We start from the raw sequence: 16015 nt of genomic DNA, 5'->3' as shown, positions 1-16015 counted from the left end.
ACTAATTTTTGTCCAATATTTTTGCAAATGCATTTGTGAATTCTGGGTTTAACACCAATTCTTTGGGTCAAATTTCTGTGCGAGACCAAACCATGACATCCATCAGACCATCATGTGAAAGTGTGATTACAAATACATCTTGAAAAATTCTTACTATCATTTTCTAGCACGGGTGGATTAGTTCATGTTAAAGTTGTCAATAATCTTTAAGATGAGTTAAGTGCAAGGCAAAATAAAAGAAGAAATAAATTAATGAACAAAAAAGAAAGGAATAATAGGAACATATAAGAAGATACAACAAAAACATGAAGCACACCATGATGGTTATGAATTCAATTTCATTATAACTTTCCACAAATAGCACAAAAGCAGTGCGTGTTCTAGAAGCTTGCTTTACTATAACCTTAATGTAAACATTTCAAACATGTAACATGTTCACACACCAAGTTATAAACATATAACATCATCTATTTTCTACCAAACTCAAATTCATATTCTATTTTCCCCAAAAGAGAGGGACTATAGAGCTAGGGGAGACAACCAAGTAGCCGCCCAAGCTAACTTCGAGCAACTAAGACTTCCAATCCATATGTTAAAATCTGTCAATTTTTTTATATGAAGCACCATAGCTGAGTGAAGAGCTTAAATCTAACCCTTTAGATTTTCCACATTTACGAAGCTCACTGTAGAAGTTGTGGAGTGTGAGGTGGTCTAAAAATGTCATTTTCAAATGTTCAACCATAACCCATTATGTTCATACCCATATGAGCACTCACGAAAAAATAGTACTTTTTGCACACATGAACCAATCAAGCTAAAAAAATGGTTGAAACTATTAGTACTTGTGTGATTACTATTGGTACATATGCTATCATTTTTCAAACTTTTGTGAACAATAATTGAGAGAATCTATAACAAGAGCTCCAGGAGAGTTTGAGTGCCTGTCTTATGTTATAGGTGAAATATATTATAATTTTTTAACAGTATAAATTATTAAATATATGTGCAAGGAGGAGATTTTTTTAAGATAAATTGTTCTGTATCAAGTAATTTTGAGAAAATTAACGTAACAATGATGAATTAATTTAATATAGTAATATTAAAAATATAATGTGAATTGACTAATAAGTGTACTGATAATTTGATTTTGATAATGTAATGATGAAAACCTCAAAAAATTAATAATAAATATAAATATGATTTGTGAAGAAAATAAATTTATATTTGCATTCAATTGTTACTTTGAATTTTGAAATAAAAATAAAATTATAAAAGCAATTAAGTTGAGAGTTTTGAAAAACTTCCTCTAATTTGGACTCAATTATTGCAATTAATTTAATTACTGTTTAATTGAATTTATTTTAATTATATTTATATTTAACTTCTCCTTAATCTAAAGTTTTCTATTGGTTGAGTTGAATTTTGCAAAAGATTTTATTATTTTTTCAATTGAAAAAAATAACAATTATAGAATTTCTAAAAAAATTTGAAAAGTTTTTTTTGAAGAGTATTGAATATACCATTTGCTGTTTAAACGTTCCCATGTATGAACATATTAATCTTCAAATACCATGGTTTGCTCAAAGCTATAATGGTGCTAAAGACTGTTTCCCTTTGTACCCAAGACACGAGGAAATCGACATTTTAATCACAAAGTTAAATAGTTGTACATTTAGATCATGTTGATGAGTAAGTTAAAATAAAATAACTAGACACAAAGACCTTTAAATGCTTGGCATTTATGCAATAAATCATACCTTACTCTGACGTCGTGTCCCATTGCATTGAAAGCCAGGCACCCTTGGTAGACAGAGAAGAAAAATTAAATAATTTATTTTATCATTTTTTAATTAGCCACACTGCGTATGAAATCGTCAAATGGCTTGTCGAGTATGAGGGCAATTCGACACAAAATCCAATATTAAGATCTTCAACAAGATGTGTCTTTAAATTTATTCTTCAATGTTGTGGATTGATTACGATTTGACAGCTGAGGAGATGACATAAATAGCTATTAAGGTACTTGGAATTAATCTCCAATAAATCAACTGCATTAATAATCGAACCTGCTGCCACCGAATTACAATCTTGTCAGCTCTGTCTACAGATGTTGATTTTTGCTCAATAATAATATTCATAAAATGAATAAAATCTCAGCAAAATAGTGTCAGCCAATCATAAATTTATAATTAGCATATAATAATTTTTTTAAAAATATAATTAATCAAATTTTTCAATATCATAGGCTGTTACCAAGAAAAAAGAAATTAGGGGGTGAAAACAAAACATTAGTTCCCAGCCTTTTTGACTAATAATAGACATAGTAGTCATTAGAATGTGAGTCACTATTAGATCATCTCCCCTAGTCCAACTCTGATTGGTGAACCATTTCTAATAAAATAATAATAATTAAAGATAATTATCTTACCTACCGACATGGATAAAAGATCACAATTCAACTCTGCACAAGAATGCTCACCGGAAAGTTTTAGAGGAAGGATTTTGAAAGTTGGGGAAAGGTGGAACCATGGATGTAAGAGGAATCAAAAGTCTTATCAATAGTCATCATTCGGTAAAATTCACGGAGGGAAGATTCAATGTATGAAGAGAAAAACAAAAATCCTACAAGCCGTACTCATCCACCTATTTCACATCATACTGCTCAGTGCCAATGTAGTCAACAGGTTGGGGAAAATTGGAAAGTAGAAGTCTTATCAAGACTATTCACCCTGTTGTCGCGCATCACAATTGTCGAGAAATTTGCAATCTTATCGACCGTAGTCATCCATCTGTCTTCGAGTAAAATAGTGGACACAGACAAATTCTTTACCACTGTCGCATTACAGGATAATTCTTGACTACAAAGGTTTAATTAACTGCAAGTCAAACCAAGATGGACAGTCATGGGCCGACTGTTCGAAGGCGAGATATTTAATTTGAAATATTAGTTGAAAAGGGACACGATACAACTTTACATGCACCAGAATGAGTAAATTGAACAACAAAACATTGCTCTCTTCGAGGGTTTGGAGAATAAGCCTATGTTGTCGACAATTAATTTTAATCGCTCTTTCTATATTGTAAAAGTATTTTTTTTAATTAAGACTAATTAATATAAAGAATCAATATTGTAATTGATTGTAGATTTCTCATTTTTTTCATAGTAAAAGGGAAAATGATCTAGTAGTCTCCTATGCTAACTTTTGGAATCTAATCCTCCTAATTCATATGTCAAAATTTATCATTCTTTGGGTGAAGCTCCATAGGTGAGTGAAGAGCCTAAAGCTAATTTTTCAAATTTTCTACATTTATGGAGCTCTTTGTAGACCTTGTAGAGTGTGAGGTGGTCTAAAAGTGTCATTTTAAAATCTTCACCCATAATCCATAAGTGACCATTGGAACATGGTTAACACCCAGAATCCAGAAGCGACCATTGGAATATGGGTGACTAATGAGTTGTCTCCCCTACAAAATAATTGTAGGATGCAGATAATCCATTTTCACTCATTATTCATAGAATGTTTTTTATTACATGACTTGTACATACCGATTTACAAAACCCTAATTGACACTAAAATTGTAGACTTATTCACTACCTTCTCTCTAAAGACTTATTAGTTGTTTGATTAGGTCAAGTGTATGTGTACCTCACACATGTAGGAGCTCAATTTATTTGAAAAATGTAAAATACCTTACACCCATATTTTTAGGCTTTAATTTCTCCACCTTTAAATTTATTGAATATCAAATTACATGTTTAGTTATTAGTCTTATTTGTTTATTTAGATAGTTTTGTAAATTATATAGTCATTTTTGTGTGATCTAATTTGATAGGTATTGATTTTTCCAATAATGAAAAACTAGCGATTGCACTCCAACGAAGTGCAATGGTTATGCCAATAGGAAGATATACTTGGATAAAATATTGAAGAGAAGGGAGAGAACTATTTTTGAGCATTTTGTAAATATTTCAAATAGAAATATTGTTTGTGTCTATAGCATAAGATGGGTTAAAAATGTTTTTTGTTGACCAAAAAGTGAAACTTTTTAATTAGACACAACTGATTTGAAATCTTGGCCCTATATATGTTCCACAGGATTTAGTTCACTCAAGGGAAATGGCACCACAAAACCATCATTATTTTAGCAAACAAGTATTAAACATACCCAACCCCATATCAAACTTATTTTTGAATGTTTAAGTTGTGGAGAAGTCACATGCTTATCCATAATGGCTAGGGGAAATGATCCAATACTTCAATGGGTTCCAATGATTGTGATAGGAGTTGTTGACTTGATATCTACACTAATTAATTTAATATCCATATTTATTCACTTAATGTACAATTGTTTGATAACATCACACCAATATTTTGACTTTAAAGTTGTTAGTACAATGATGACTACCAAAAACTAAATGAAATGCACCCTTAGTTGCAAAAAGAAATCAATGATGCAATGCCATGTTAGATGTGCAAGTATGTGTACCCTTTTTGTGAGACCATTAATCTTAATTTTTAATTGGGTTGTTTTGGCCAAGTTGAAAAAAGCATGCCTATGTGGCATCATAATTGATGATGTGGACTTGAAACCTTTATATTATAAGAATATAATTCACCAAGTAAGATGTTGTAAAAAGTTGGGAGTGATATGAAATTTCCAAGATTTTGATAAGTTCAAAGTTAGGGTGCTCGAGTATCAGGGATTTTCCACTATCAAACTCAAATTTAAGTAGGGATGGAGTGTATAAAAAATATTAAAATTGCAAAATGTTTAATTCAATTTGCAATTGGATGGCAAGCAGGTGCTAAAATAAATAGAAATGCTAGAAAATTCACTTCAAGTTTAGATTAAATTAAAAATGATCCTAATTGAAGCCCACCAAACTAAAATATCTAACAGACAATAAATACTCACAAAAAATGCAATACATTTTCCAAAGGTGCAAGTACAAAGACACTTTCATAATCACATATCATATTTTATATTAAAGGTCATTGGAAAACCTTGTTCTCATTCAAGCAACAACATGAGACTTACAAGATTATTCAAGATCCTTATGAGAAACCACACCAAAATAACAATTGGAAGACCAAGAGTCACAACTTAGAATTTCACAAAGGTGCTTGTCTTGGAATTTGAACCAAGATTTCCACAATGGGAACTCATTGCTTCAACCAGCTAAGATGAACCCCTTGGACAACATATAACATATTTTTAAAACATTATGGGCTTAGTATAACCTACATATTATATAGTCATATTAAAAGCTTATCTTTTTTTTCTTAAGCTTGGTTATGTTGCCCTGTATTTAAATTGATTCATTTCACTATTACAATGTATGATCATCATAAAAGAGAGGAAGGAAAACGAAAAGACTTGCATGAATATATGTGTCCTACTCAATGTTATCAGGAAAAAATGACAGCGCAAGGATAGTTCATAATTTTTTCATGGGTACTTACCGATCGTCTTATTAAATCCAAACTTTAATTAAAGAGATAACATACATTGGCATGTCAAGATTTTCATTCGCATGAAGATAAATAAAAGAAAATACATTTCCTATCACAAAGTTCTAGTTCTTTGTTTCCCTCTTTTTGATACTTGAGGGTGGCTAGGGATCATTTCTTGGTTGTACTCGATCATATATATTTTTAGCATATTGTGCTTGGCATAAGAAATAATCAAGGATATTTTGAACAACATCCCTAAAGTTTACAAAACTTTTATAAACATCTTAGTTATTAACTACAATGCCCATAAACCCAAATAGATCAATCTTATTATTGACTTCATTAATTTGCCCCCCAAAAAATAAGGATACAAACATTCGCTATATATTTATAGATGACATTTTAAATGTTATTTTTGTGTTCATGTTTTGTTTTTAATAGATACAAAATTTGGTATTCCATTTTTGTGTATCTATAGACTACTAGAACTATTCTGGATGCTCCATCCTCAGAAAGCATGAGCAATAGAATGATCTCTAAAGATGTCTCTTCAAACTAAAGAATGATCTTTAGAATGAACAATAGTAAGATGTTCCTTTTTTGCTTGTAAGGCCGAATAATAATGAGTCATAAAATTGAACAAATTTCTAGTACGCTATAGGTTTTGTAGAAACTCAAATTCAAATATTCTAACATCAACATGGTTTCATTGTTTCATCGTCATATTTATACGAAGGTGTTTTCTCAAATAAAATTCAAGAGAACTCAAGAGCCGCCTTTAGCAAGGTATGTTGGGTGGAATTAGTTCTCTCTCATATATGAGAAAAAAAATTAATGCACACAATGAGCTCAATGATGCTTCATCCTTGGGGAGAAATATAAATTGCTGATAAAAAAAGTTAGGTTGAGCATCTTAAATATTAAATGCCTTTACTATAATTAAGTATAGTTATAAATAAATAAATATATAAATAATTTTAAAAAAATTCAATGTGTAATTTGAATATATATGTGTGTGTGTGTGTGTGTGTGTGTGTGTGTGCGCATGCGTGTGTGCTAGATAAAAACATTTTAAAATAGTGTCAATTTCACTATTTCATAATTGAAGTATGATAGAGTAAGTTAGTATTTTTAATTTTATTGGTATTAAAATTATTTATTGTATCTATTTTTTTTAGTGCAAGATTGAGTTATTTGATATAAAAGAAAAGTTAGGAACTTGAAGATTAGAGTAATTTTAAATAGACTCAGTCCTATAAATCATGTTCAGTCATAAAAAATGTAATCTATGAGTTATGTGGTAGCAAATGCTAATACATGTAAATTTTACAACTAATGGTTTGGGCAAGGTGATGTGACTATAAATGTTGTCATACTAAATGTTATCATGATACTAATAGTACAAAAGTGATGGGAAGATTCAGAATGGTATAGAGAAGGGACTATGTATGGTGGTCAACTTGGAGAAATTTGTCGGCTTCATAGCTGGCTCCCAAAACATGTTTGGCCAAATTTTTTTGACTTGAACTATTCTAGTAATGGAGTGTCGATGGCAAGGATGTAACAATTTTTAGAGTAACATTCATGAGGTAATAGCCTTATCAACTAGATTACTGATAAATATAATTTAAATTGTAAATATTTATTATTTTTATTAATAAATAATTTTATTCAAAGATTTAATATTTATCTAATAGAGGTTATCACTATTTACTAAATACTAATATATTAAATGTAATTATAATAAAATAATGTTATATTTTATAAAGATGGTTATTACATGACATTAATTTGATTAATAGTGATTCTATGTTGAGATTATAAAATACTTAATTATAATTAATATTATTTGTATACAGAGATAGATTTGGAATTTTCTTTTGAGTGTGTGGAGGTTTTTTCGTCTTCAAGAGTTTATATATAGATTTTGAGTGCAAATTGGGGTGATTTTGAGTTCATTTCTTGTTCAAGATCGATTGAGAGGACATACAAGGAAGTTAACTAATAATTATGTATTGTTAGGACAAAGACTCCATTAATGAGCAATAAAAGTTATACATAGTTAAAGAATATTTTAGTATGATTTAAAATTCATCGACCATTCATTTAGTCATTTGTTTGGGTGACTAAATATTAGATACCAATTGTTTATTCATTTATTTGATCATTTATTTAGCCACTTATATTAGTCCATCCTTTTGATTTTAGCCAATGACCAAATTAATCATTTATTTAGTCACTTATAAATTACAAAATATTACTAGAATTTGATCACCTTTAGTCATGTGACTAAAAGTTTTAGTCATGTAGTCATTTATTTGCCAAAATTCTACTAGTGAAAGGATTCATGAAGATGTGAAACCACCTATTGATGGTCCTATGCAAAGATGTGGAACTTAGACTATAGAACATATCTCTTTGAAGTCATTCAGCAGGATGATATAAGGTTAGAATACAAGTGACAACAAACTGTTGAGAAGCATATTGTTCAAAACCTTCACAAGGCTTCCAGAATGATAGATCAGTTTTTGCCACAACTACTCCAAGTCATTAGCATCATCAAGCTCTAAAACACTTAAATGTCTTAATGGAAGCCAAGATGGAAGATTTCTTAATGAACGGGTATGCCAGCGAAGCCAAACAAGATGCTCGGACAAATATGCAAACTCTTCCGTGAGCTCATTGCTTTGCGCATGAAGTATATTTAGTTTTCTTGAGGTTTGCATTAGCTAATGAGCGTACTCTTTGAAGGCAACAAAAGTAGCTGCTGGTTGTATCCCTCTAATTTGTATTTCTTTCTAAATGAAAAATACCAGAATACAAGCTATTTCAGTCAACTCTACTGCAAGCAGAGGCAGAGAAAACAACAAACTATTATTTTTATGATATCACTAAGAAATAATTAAAGGGGAGCCAGTAATACATTTACCTGGAAATGCAGTATATTATGAATCTACTGTCGACGCCAAAGCCGATATGATGAGCACTCAATTGCCATCTCTCTTCCCATGTCCCTCCGATGATCGTGCATCCGTATCTTCTTCTCATTGAAGGTGTTATGTTTCTCGGAAACCAGCTCCACAAGACACTTATTTACAAGTGTTTGTAATCCGTGCAGGCCACTCCAACCCGATCCATCCCACAGTGCTATAGCTGTGCTTTTGCATTCGCCGATGACAAAACAAGCCGCATCCAAGAACATCTCTCTATCTTCTTTATCTAGAGCATCATAGCTAACCTGTAGCCTTTTTGTGATGTCGCTAGGAAATATTCTTGAGATTTTATCTAATTGGGATTCCCAGTAAGCAATGGAATCCTCACCAAGCAATGGAATCCTCACCATGTAGCTGTCCCCCTAATACCTTCAGAGATAAAGGCAGACCATCGCAAACCTGGACGAATTTGTCAACCAGAGTGTCAAATCTGGTGGGTGGAGAAGACTTCTGGAAAGCATGCCTGCAGAATAAATTCTTCGCTACTGAGCTCTCAAGTCTTGGCACTTCGTAAATGTTTGAGATACCCATCGATTTAAGAACACCCCTTTTGCGGGACGTCACAATTACCATACTTTGGGATCTGAGGTTGAGTTTATTTGGCAAAAGAGCATACAACTGATCGATGTGATCCAGGTCATCCAAAACAATGAGGGCCCGAATAGAGCTCAAAGGATTTGTGAGTACCACTTTGCCTTCATCGACACCGTCTAATGACAAATTTTCAACGCCAAGGTCTGTAAGAAGCTTTTTCTACTTCACAGGCAGAGCATTTCTGGATGTCGCATCCCGCACATCGGGAACAAAATCGCATTTCTAAAATGAGCGAAAGTTTCTGTTGAAGAGCTCTTTGGCCAAAGTGGATTTCCCAATGCCACCCATGCCCACGATCCCCGTGATTTTTTCACTGTCTTCTTCACTTGTGACTAATTCGACGAAGCCTTGTACTAGTTCATCCAAACCAAGTGGATATTCGGCTACATGTATGGGATCTATTTTCATTAATCCCAATGCTCTATTCACAATGTTCTTCAAAACTTCGGCCTCGACCCTAAACATTATGGGCGAAAAATAAAAATCAAAACAAAACACACAACACGAATTAAGAAGAACCTATATATTGTAGAATCTGAAAACAGGTAAAGAATAGAGAGTATAATACAGCACACAAAACAACAATTATTTCCACGCACTAATTAAAATTACATTACAATCATTATTAGCCGTAAGCCAGACCGATCAACACATTAGACAGAGTAAACTATTCCAGAAGTGCTAATAATTTCTTAAAAGCCTTCACGACTCTTTTTCTGCTTCCCTCAACTAGCACCTCCTTCTCTATCCTAATTCCTTCGGGTGTGACGACCACTATATCTCCACCGTTTTCGAGGTGCAAGTATATTTGTACCACTTTCCTCTCCTCCCCGTTCAGCTCCTTTCCCTCCCTATAGTAGAAATAATTAGTCTCGCGTACATATCCCAACAGCTTGGCCTTCCTGAATGTAAGATCAGGAAACTCCGAAGAGTTTAGAATGGGCTCCATGACACAGCTAACGCTACCTTGTATAAATATTTCTCCCGGCCTTCCCTGCAAATAGTAATTTTTGCAAGTAATTAACATGAGCATTAATATAAATTCAGAAAACTCTGAATTTGTGAAAGTTTTTATTACCTTGATATTTATAGATTGAATACAAGACTTGAGAGCTGATATGATGTCACATACGAACACCACTACTTCCAATCCTTCCACTTTCTCAAAACTTTGTATAACGGACTCCTTCCAGCAGGTCTGTCGAAGACATAGATGCTTCAATGAATTTCAGTGTTGCAGGCCTTCTATTTTCTTAACTTTGGGGCATTTTATCAGTCTAAAGTATTCCAACGAAGCCAAATCGGCAAAGTTTGACAGCTCTTCAAACTACGAACAATATTGTATTAGCAGCTTCTCAAGGCGTACGAGACCACTAAGATAGCTGATGTTCTTTAGCACTTCGCAATGGTATATTGACAGCGTTTGCAGGGTCAATGGCAGTCTCTCTATCTCGATTAAATGGTGATTTTTAGGAAACTTGTCTTTTTGAACGATGCTATTGTCCTCGACCTCAAAATTTTGGAGGTTGGGCCAACAGTCACTGGATATTGATAGCATGGAGACTGGTTTGCAGTCTTCTTCCTCAGCACCAAATTCCATTGTACCTTCGAAACTTAGAATTTCAATCTTTTTCAACGAGGGAAAGCGAACAAGAGAAGTCTGCAAGCCTTTCATCACCTGGCTCTCAATTTTGAGCGACCATAAGTTGACCAGTTGACCAATGTTACTTGGTGAGCTCCTCAACTTAAAGCAACCCGTTAGATCTAATTTTGGCAACGATGCCTGATTCTTAATTTTATTAGGAAAATCTTCTAATTCTTCACAACCGCTGAATCCCAAGTACTTGAGCTTTTCGATGCCTTCAAATACATCTAAGTTTAGTTTAAGCTTGGCACAACCTTGTAAATTTAGATGCTCCAGGTGTATCAGCCTCTTGAATGAATCTGGCAAAGTTCTCAACTGCTTGCACAGTCCCATATTTATGTGCTTCAATCTGTTTAAATTGTCAAAACCCTCAGGTAGTGAGGATAACATTTCACGACCTGATAAATCTAGATATCCCAGGTGTATCAGCTGCCCGAAAGAGTCCAGCGACGTGCTCAACTGGCTACAACAAATTAGACTTATGCGCTTCAATCTATTTAAATTACCAAAAACAATAGTTAGCGAGGACAAACCATTAGTAGTTGAGGAGAATGGAATCTCTAGATCTTCCAAGTGTATCAACTACTTGAAAGAATCTGGCAAAGTGCTCAACTGCTCGCAAAACATTAGATTTAAATACTTCAATCTTACTAAATTCCCAAAGCCATTAGGCAGTGAGGAGGGCATTTCACATCTGGATAATCGCAGATGTTTCATCTTTATCAACTGTTGGAAAGAATCTGGCAAAGTGCTCAACTATGGGCAAGATAGCATTAAATACTTCAAATCTTTTAAATTGCCAAAACCAGCTGGCAGTGAAGATAACTTTGGACAATATAAATATAAATACTTGAGCGAATGCAGGCCACAAAACTCTTCTGGCAAACTGCTACCACTAAAACAAAGGGAAAGCATTTTAAGATTTTGAAGACGTCCTATTGAGGTTTGAAGCCGTTGCAATTTGAAAGAGAAACGTACGATAAGCTTTCTCAATTGCAGAGGAGGCTACACGCAAACATCATTATACTCAATTCAGTTCATTATTCTACTGAATTCAATTGAGAAAAATATAAACTATCAAAAAGCTGTTACATAAAAACCACGGATTCAAACTACTTACATCCACATTGACCTGCCACAACTCCTCCAAGTCATTAGCATCATCAAGCTCTAAAACACTTAAATGTCTTAATGGAAGCCAAGATGGAAGATTTCTTAATGAACGGGTATGCCAACGAAGCCAAACAAGATGCTCGGATAAATATGCAAACTCTTCCGTGAACTCATTGCTTTGCGCATGAAGTATATTTAGTTTTCTTGAGGTTCGCATTAGCTAATGAGCGTACTCTTTGAAGGCCACAAAAGTAGCTGGTGGGTTGTATCCCTCTAATTTGTATTTCTTTCTAAATGAAAAATACCAGAATACAAGCTATTTCAGTCAACTCTGCCGCAAGCAGAGGCAGAGAAAACAACAAACTATTATTTTTATGATATCACTAAGAAATAATTAAAGGGGAGCCAGTAATACATTTCCCTAGAAATGCAGTATATTATGAATCTGCTGTGGACGCCAAAGCCGATGTGATGAGCGCTCACTGGCCATCTCTCTTCCCATGTCCCCCAGATGATCGTGCATCCGTATCTTCTTCTCATTGAAGGTGTTATGTTTCTCGGAAACCAGCTCCACAAGACACTTATTTACAAGTGTTTGTAATCCGTGCAGGCCACTCCAACCCGATCCATCCCACAGTGCTATAGTTGTGCTTTTGCATTCACCGATGAGAAAACAAGCCGCATCCAAGAACATCTCTCTATCTTCTTTATCCAGAGCATCATAGCTAACCTGTAGCCTTTTTGTGATGTTGCTAGGCAATATTCTTGAGATTTTATCTAATTGGGATTCCCAGTAAGCAATGGAATCCTCACCATGTAGCTGTCCTGCTAATACCTTTAGAGATAAAGCCAGACCATCGCAAACCTGGACGAATTTGTCAACCAGAGTGTCAAATCTGGTGGGTGGAGAAGACTTCTGGAAAGCATGCCTGCAGAATAAATTCTTCGATATTGAGCTCTCAAGTCTTGGCACTTCGTAAATGTTTGAGATACCCATTGATTTAAGAACACCCATTTTGCGGGACGTCACAATTACCATACTTTGGGATCTGAGGTTGAGTTTATTTGGCAAAAGAGCATACAACTGATCGATGTGATCCAGGTCATCCAAAACAATGAGGGCCCGAATATAGCTCAAACGATTTGTGAGTACCACTTTGCCTTCGTCGACACCGTCTAATGACAAATTTTCAACGCCAAGGTCTGTAAGAAGCTTTTTCTACTTCACAGGCAGAGCATTTCTGGGTGTCGCATCCCGCACGTCGGGAACAAAACCGCATTTCTGAAATGAGCGAAAGTTTCTGTTGAAGAGCTCTTTGGCCAAAGTGGATTTCCCAATGCCACCCATGCCCACGATCCCCGTGATTTTTTCACTATCTTCTTCACTTGTGACTGATTCGACGAAGCCTTGTACTAGTTCATCCAAACCAAGTGGATATTCGGCTACATGTATGGGATCTATTTTCATTAATCCCAATGCTCTATTCACAATGTTCTTCAAAACTTCGGCCTCGACCCTAAACATTATGGGCGAAAAATAAAAATCAAAACAAAACACACAACACGAATTAAGTAGAACCTATATATTGTAGAATCTGAAAACAGGTAAAGAATAGAGAGTATAATACAACACACAAAACAACAATTATTTCCACGCACTAATTAAAATTACATTACAATCATTTAAAACGAATATATTGCGTGTTCTCCAACGCTACAAACTCCTTCTATGCAAATATTCACTCTATCATAAACAATGCAAACTCATACAATTTTTTTAGTTCCTCTTGCATGAGCAGATAAATATTAAAGAATATATAGAATACAAAAAATTATCAGTTCCTCATGCATCACTTTTCTCAACATATATGGAATACAGAACTTGACTATCGAGGAGAAAAAGAAACAATACATACTTATTATTGTTAACCTGTAAGCCGGAAAGGGATGAAATTTTGTGTATTGCCGCTTTCCACTGATCGAGCCTTTCCTTGGTGTATCTACCTTTCTTTGCATGTTGTGAGAACGCATCAGCATATATTCCTTTTTCTTGATCAATATATCTGAGATAAGAGGGATCAACATGATAGAAAATGGGAACGATTGTAGCACGGGCTCTGATTTTGAGCATGTAAGCAAGCTCATCCAGACACCATGAGGATTGGGCATAGTTGGGAGAGAAAATGGCAATGTGAAGAGAGGCACTGTTCATTGCTACTTGTATTTCTCTCTGTATCACATCGCCGGGCCGAATTGCACCTACATCGAGGAAAGTGCAAAATCCCTTGCTATCAAGGGTTTCCTTAATTTTTTTGGCGAATGTGTATTTCGTATCGCTTTCGCAATGGTTAATGAAAATCTACCAAAGCTCCGTGGACGCAGACTCGGACAATGGTGGGAACTGGTCAAATATGTTTTGGCGATCAGCCTCATGTAGCGTTTGCCGGCTGAGTTCAATAGCTCGCATAAACCTGCGGAATGGAATGAGGCAGATCTGTACCAAGATCTTTAGAATGGACAGACACCATTCCTGCACCAATTTAGGGATCTCCATTAAAAAGTTCCCATTTTGCCTGGGCCTTGAAGAAGGCTCAGGCTGCTCAAAAGCATCTTCCAGTTCAGGCTGCTCAATAGTGTCTGCGAGCTGAGGCTACTCAGAATTGGAAGCCATTTCAAAGGATCCAAATTAACCTTAATACAGAGAAGAGACAGAACCACGGTCGCAAATAGAGGGAAAGAACGCTATGCGAGAAGAAAATAAAGATTTGGAGAAGAAGAAGAGCGAAAACATAGAAAACGGCCTGTCCAAAACCGCGTGAGTTCGTACAACTTTTTACAAACATGTAACCTTAATGTAAACTTTTCAAACATGTAACATGTTCACACACCAAATTATAAACATATAACATCTTCTATTTTCTAGCAAACACAAATTCATATTCTATATTCCCCAAAAGAGAGGGACTATAGAGCTAGGGTAGACAACCAAGTAGCCGCCCAAGCTAACTTTGAGCAACTAAGACTTTCAATCCATATGTTAAAATCTGTAAAAAAATTTCAATGAAGCACAATAGGTGATTGAAGAGCTTAAATCTAACCCTTTAGATTTTCCACATTTACGAAGCTCACTGTAGAACTTGTGGAGTGTGAGGTGGTCTAAAAGTGTCATTTTCAAATGTTCAACCATAACCCATTATGTTCATACCCATATGAGCACTCACCAAAAATATAGTACTTTTTGCACACATGAACCAATCAAGCTAAAAAATGGTTGAAACTATTAGTACTTGTGTGATTACTATTGGTACATATGCTATCATTTTTCAAATTTTTGTGAACAATAATTGAGAGAATCTATAACAAGAGCTCCAGGAGAGTTTAAGTCCCCGTCTTATGTTATAGGTGAAATATATTACAATTTTTTAATAGTATAAAGTATTAAATATAAGTGCAAGGAGGAGATTTTTTAAGATAAATTGTTCTGTATCAAGTAATTTTGAGAAAATTAACGTAACAATGATGAAATAATTTAATATAGCAATGTTAAAAATATAATGTGAATTGACTAATAAGTGTACTGATAATTTGATTTTGATAATGTAATGATGAAAAATTCAAAAAATTAATAATAAATATAAATATGATTTGTGAAGAAAATAAATTTAATATTGCATTCACATGTTACTTTGAATTTTGAACTAAAAATAAAATTATAAAAGCCATTAAGTTGTGAGTTTTGAAAAACTTCCTCTAATTTTGACTCAATTATTGCAATTAATTTAATTACTGTTTAATTGAATTTATTTTAATTATATTTATTTTTAACTTTTCCTTAATCTGATGTTTTTTATTGGCTGAGTTGAATTTTGCAAAAGATTTTATTATTTTTTCAATTGAAAAAAATAACAATTATAGAATTTCTAAAAAAATTTGAAAAGTTTTTTTTGAAGAGTATCGAATATACCGTTTTCTGTTTAAATGTTCCCATGTATGAACATACAAATCTTCAAATACCATGGTTTGCCCAAAGCTATAATGGAGCTAAAGATTGTTTCCCTTTGTACCCAAGATACGAGGAAATCGACATTTTAATCACAAATTTCAATAGTTGTACATTTAGATCATGTTGATGAGTAAGTTAAAATAAAATAACTAGCCACAAAGACCTTTAAATGCTTGGCATTTATGCAATAAATCATACCTTACTCTGACAT

The 16015-nt window shown here is 33.9% G+C and overlaps 1 pseudogene; it reads right to left on the bottom strand.

The window, feature by feature from the left end:
• Positions 1 to 9710: 9710 nt before the first annotated feature.
• Positions 9711 to 15789, bottom strand: LOC149545828 (disease resistance protein Roq1-like; annotated as a pseudogene).
• Between the last annotated feature and the right edge of the window lie 226 nt (positions 15790 to 16015).

This window comes from Cupressus sempervirens, chromosome 7 (genome assembly GCF_028749045.1).
Source record: "Cupressus sempervirens isolate cs-2001-9-10 chromosome 7, ASM2874904v1, whole genome shotgun sequence".
Taxonomy (NCBI): domain Eukaryota; kingdom Viridiplantae; phylum Streptophyta; class Pinopsida; order Cupressales; family Cupressaceae; genus Cupressus; species Cupressus sempervirens.
This window is presented reverse-complemented; position numbering and strand designations above follow the sequence as displayed.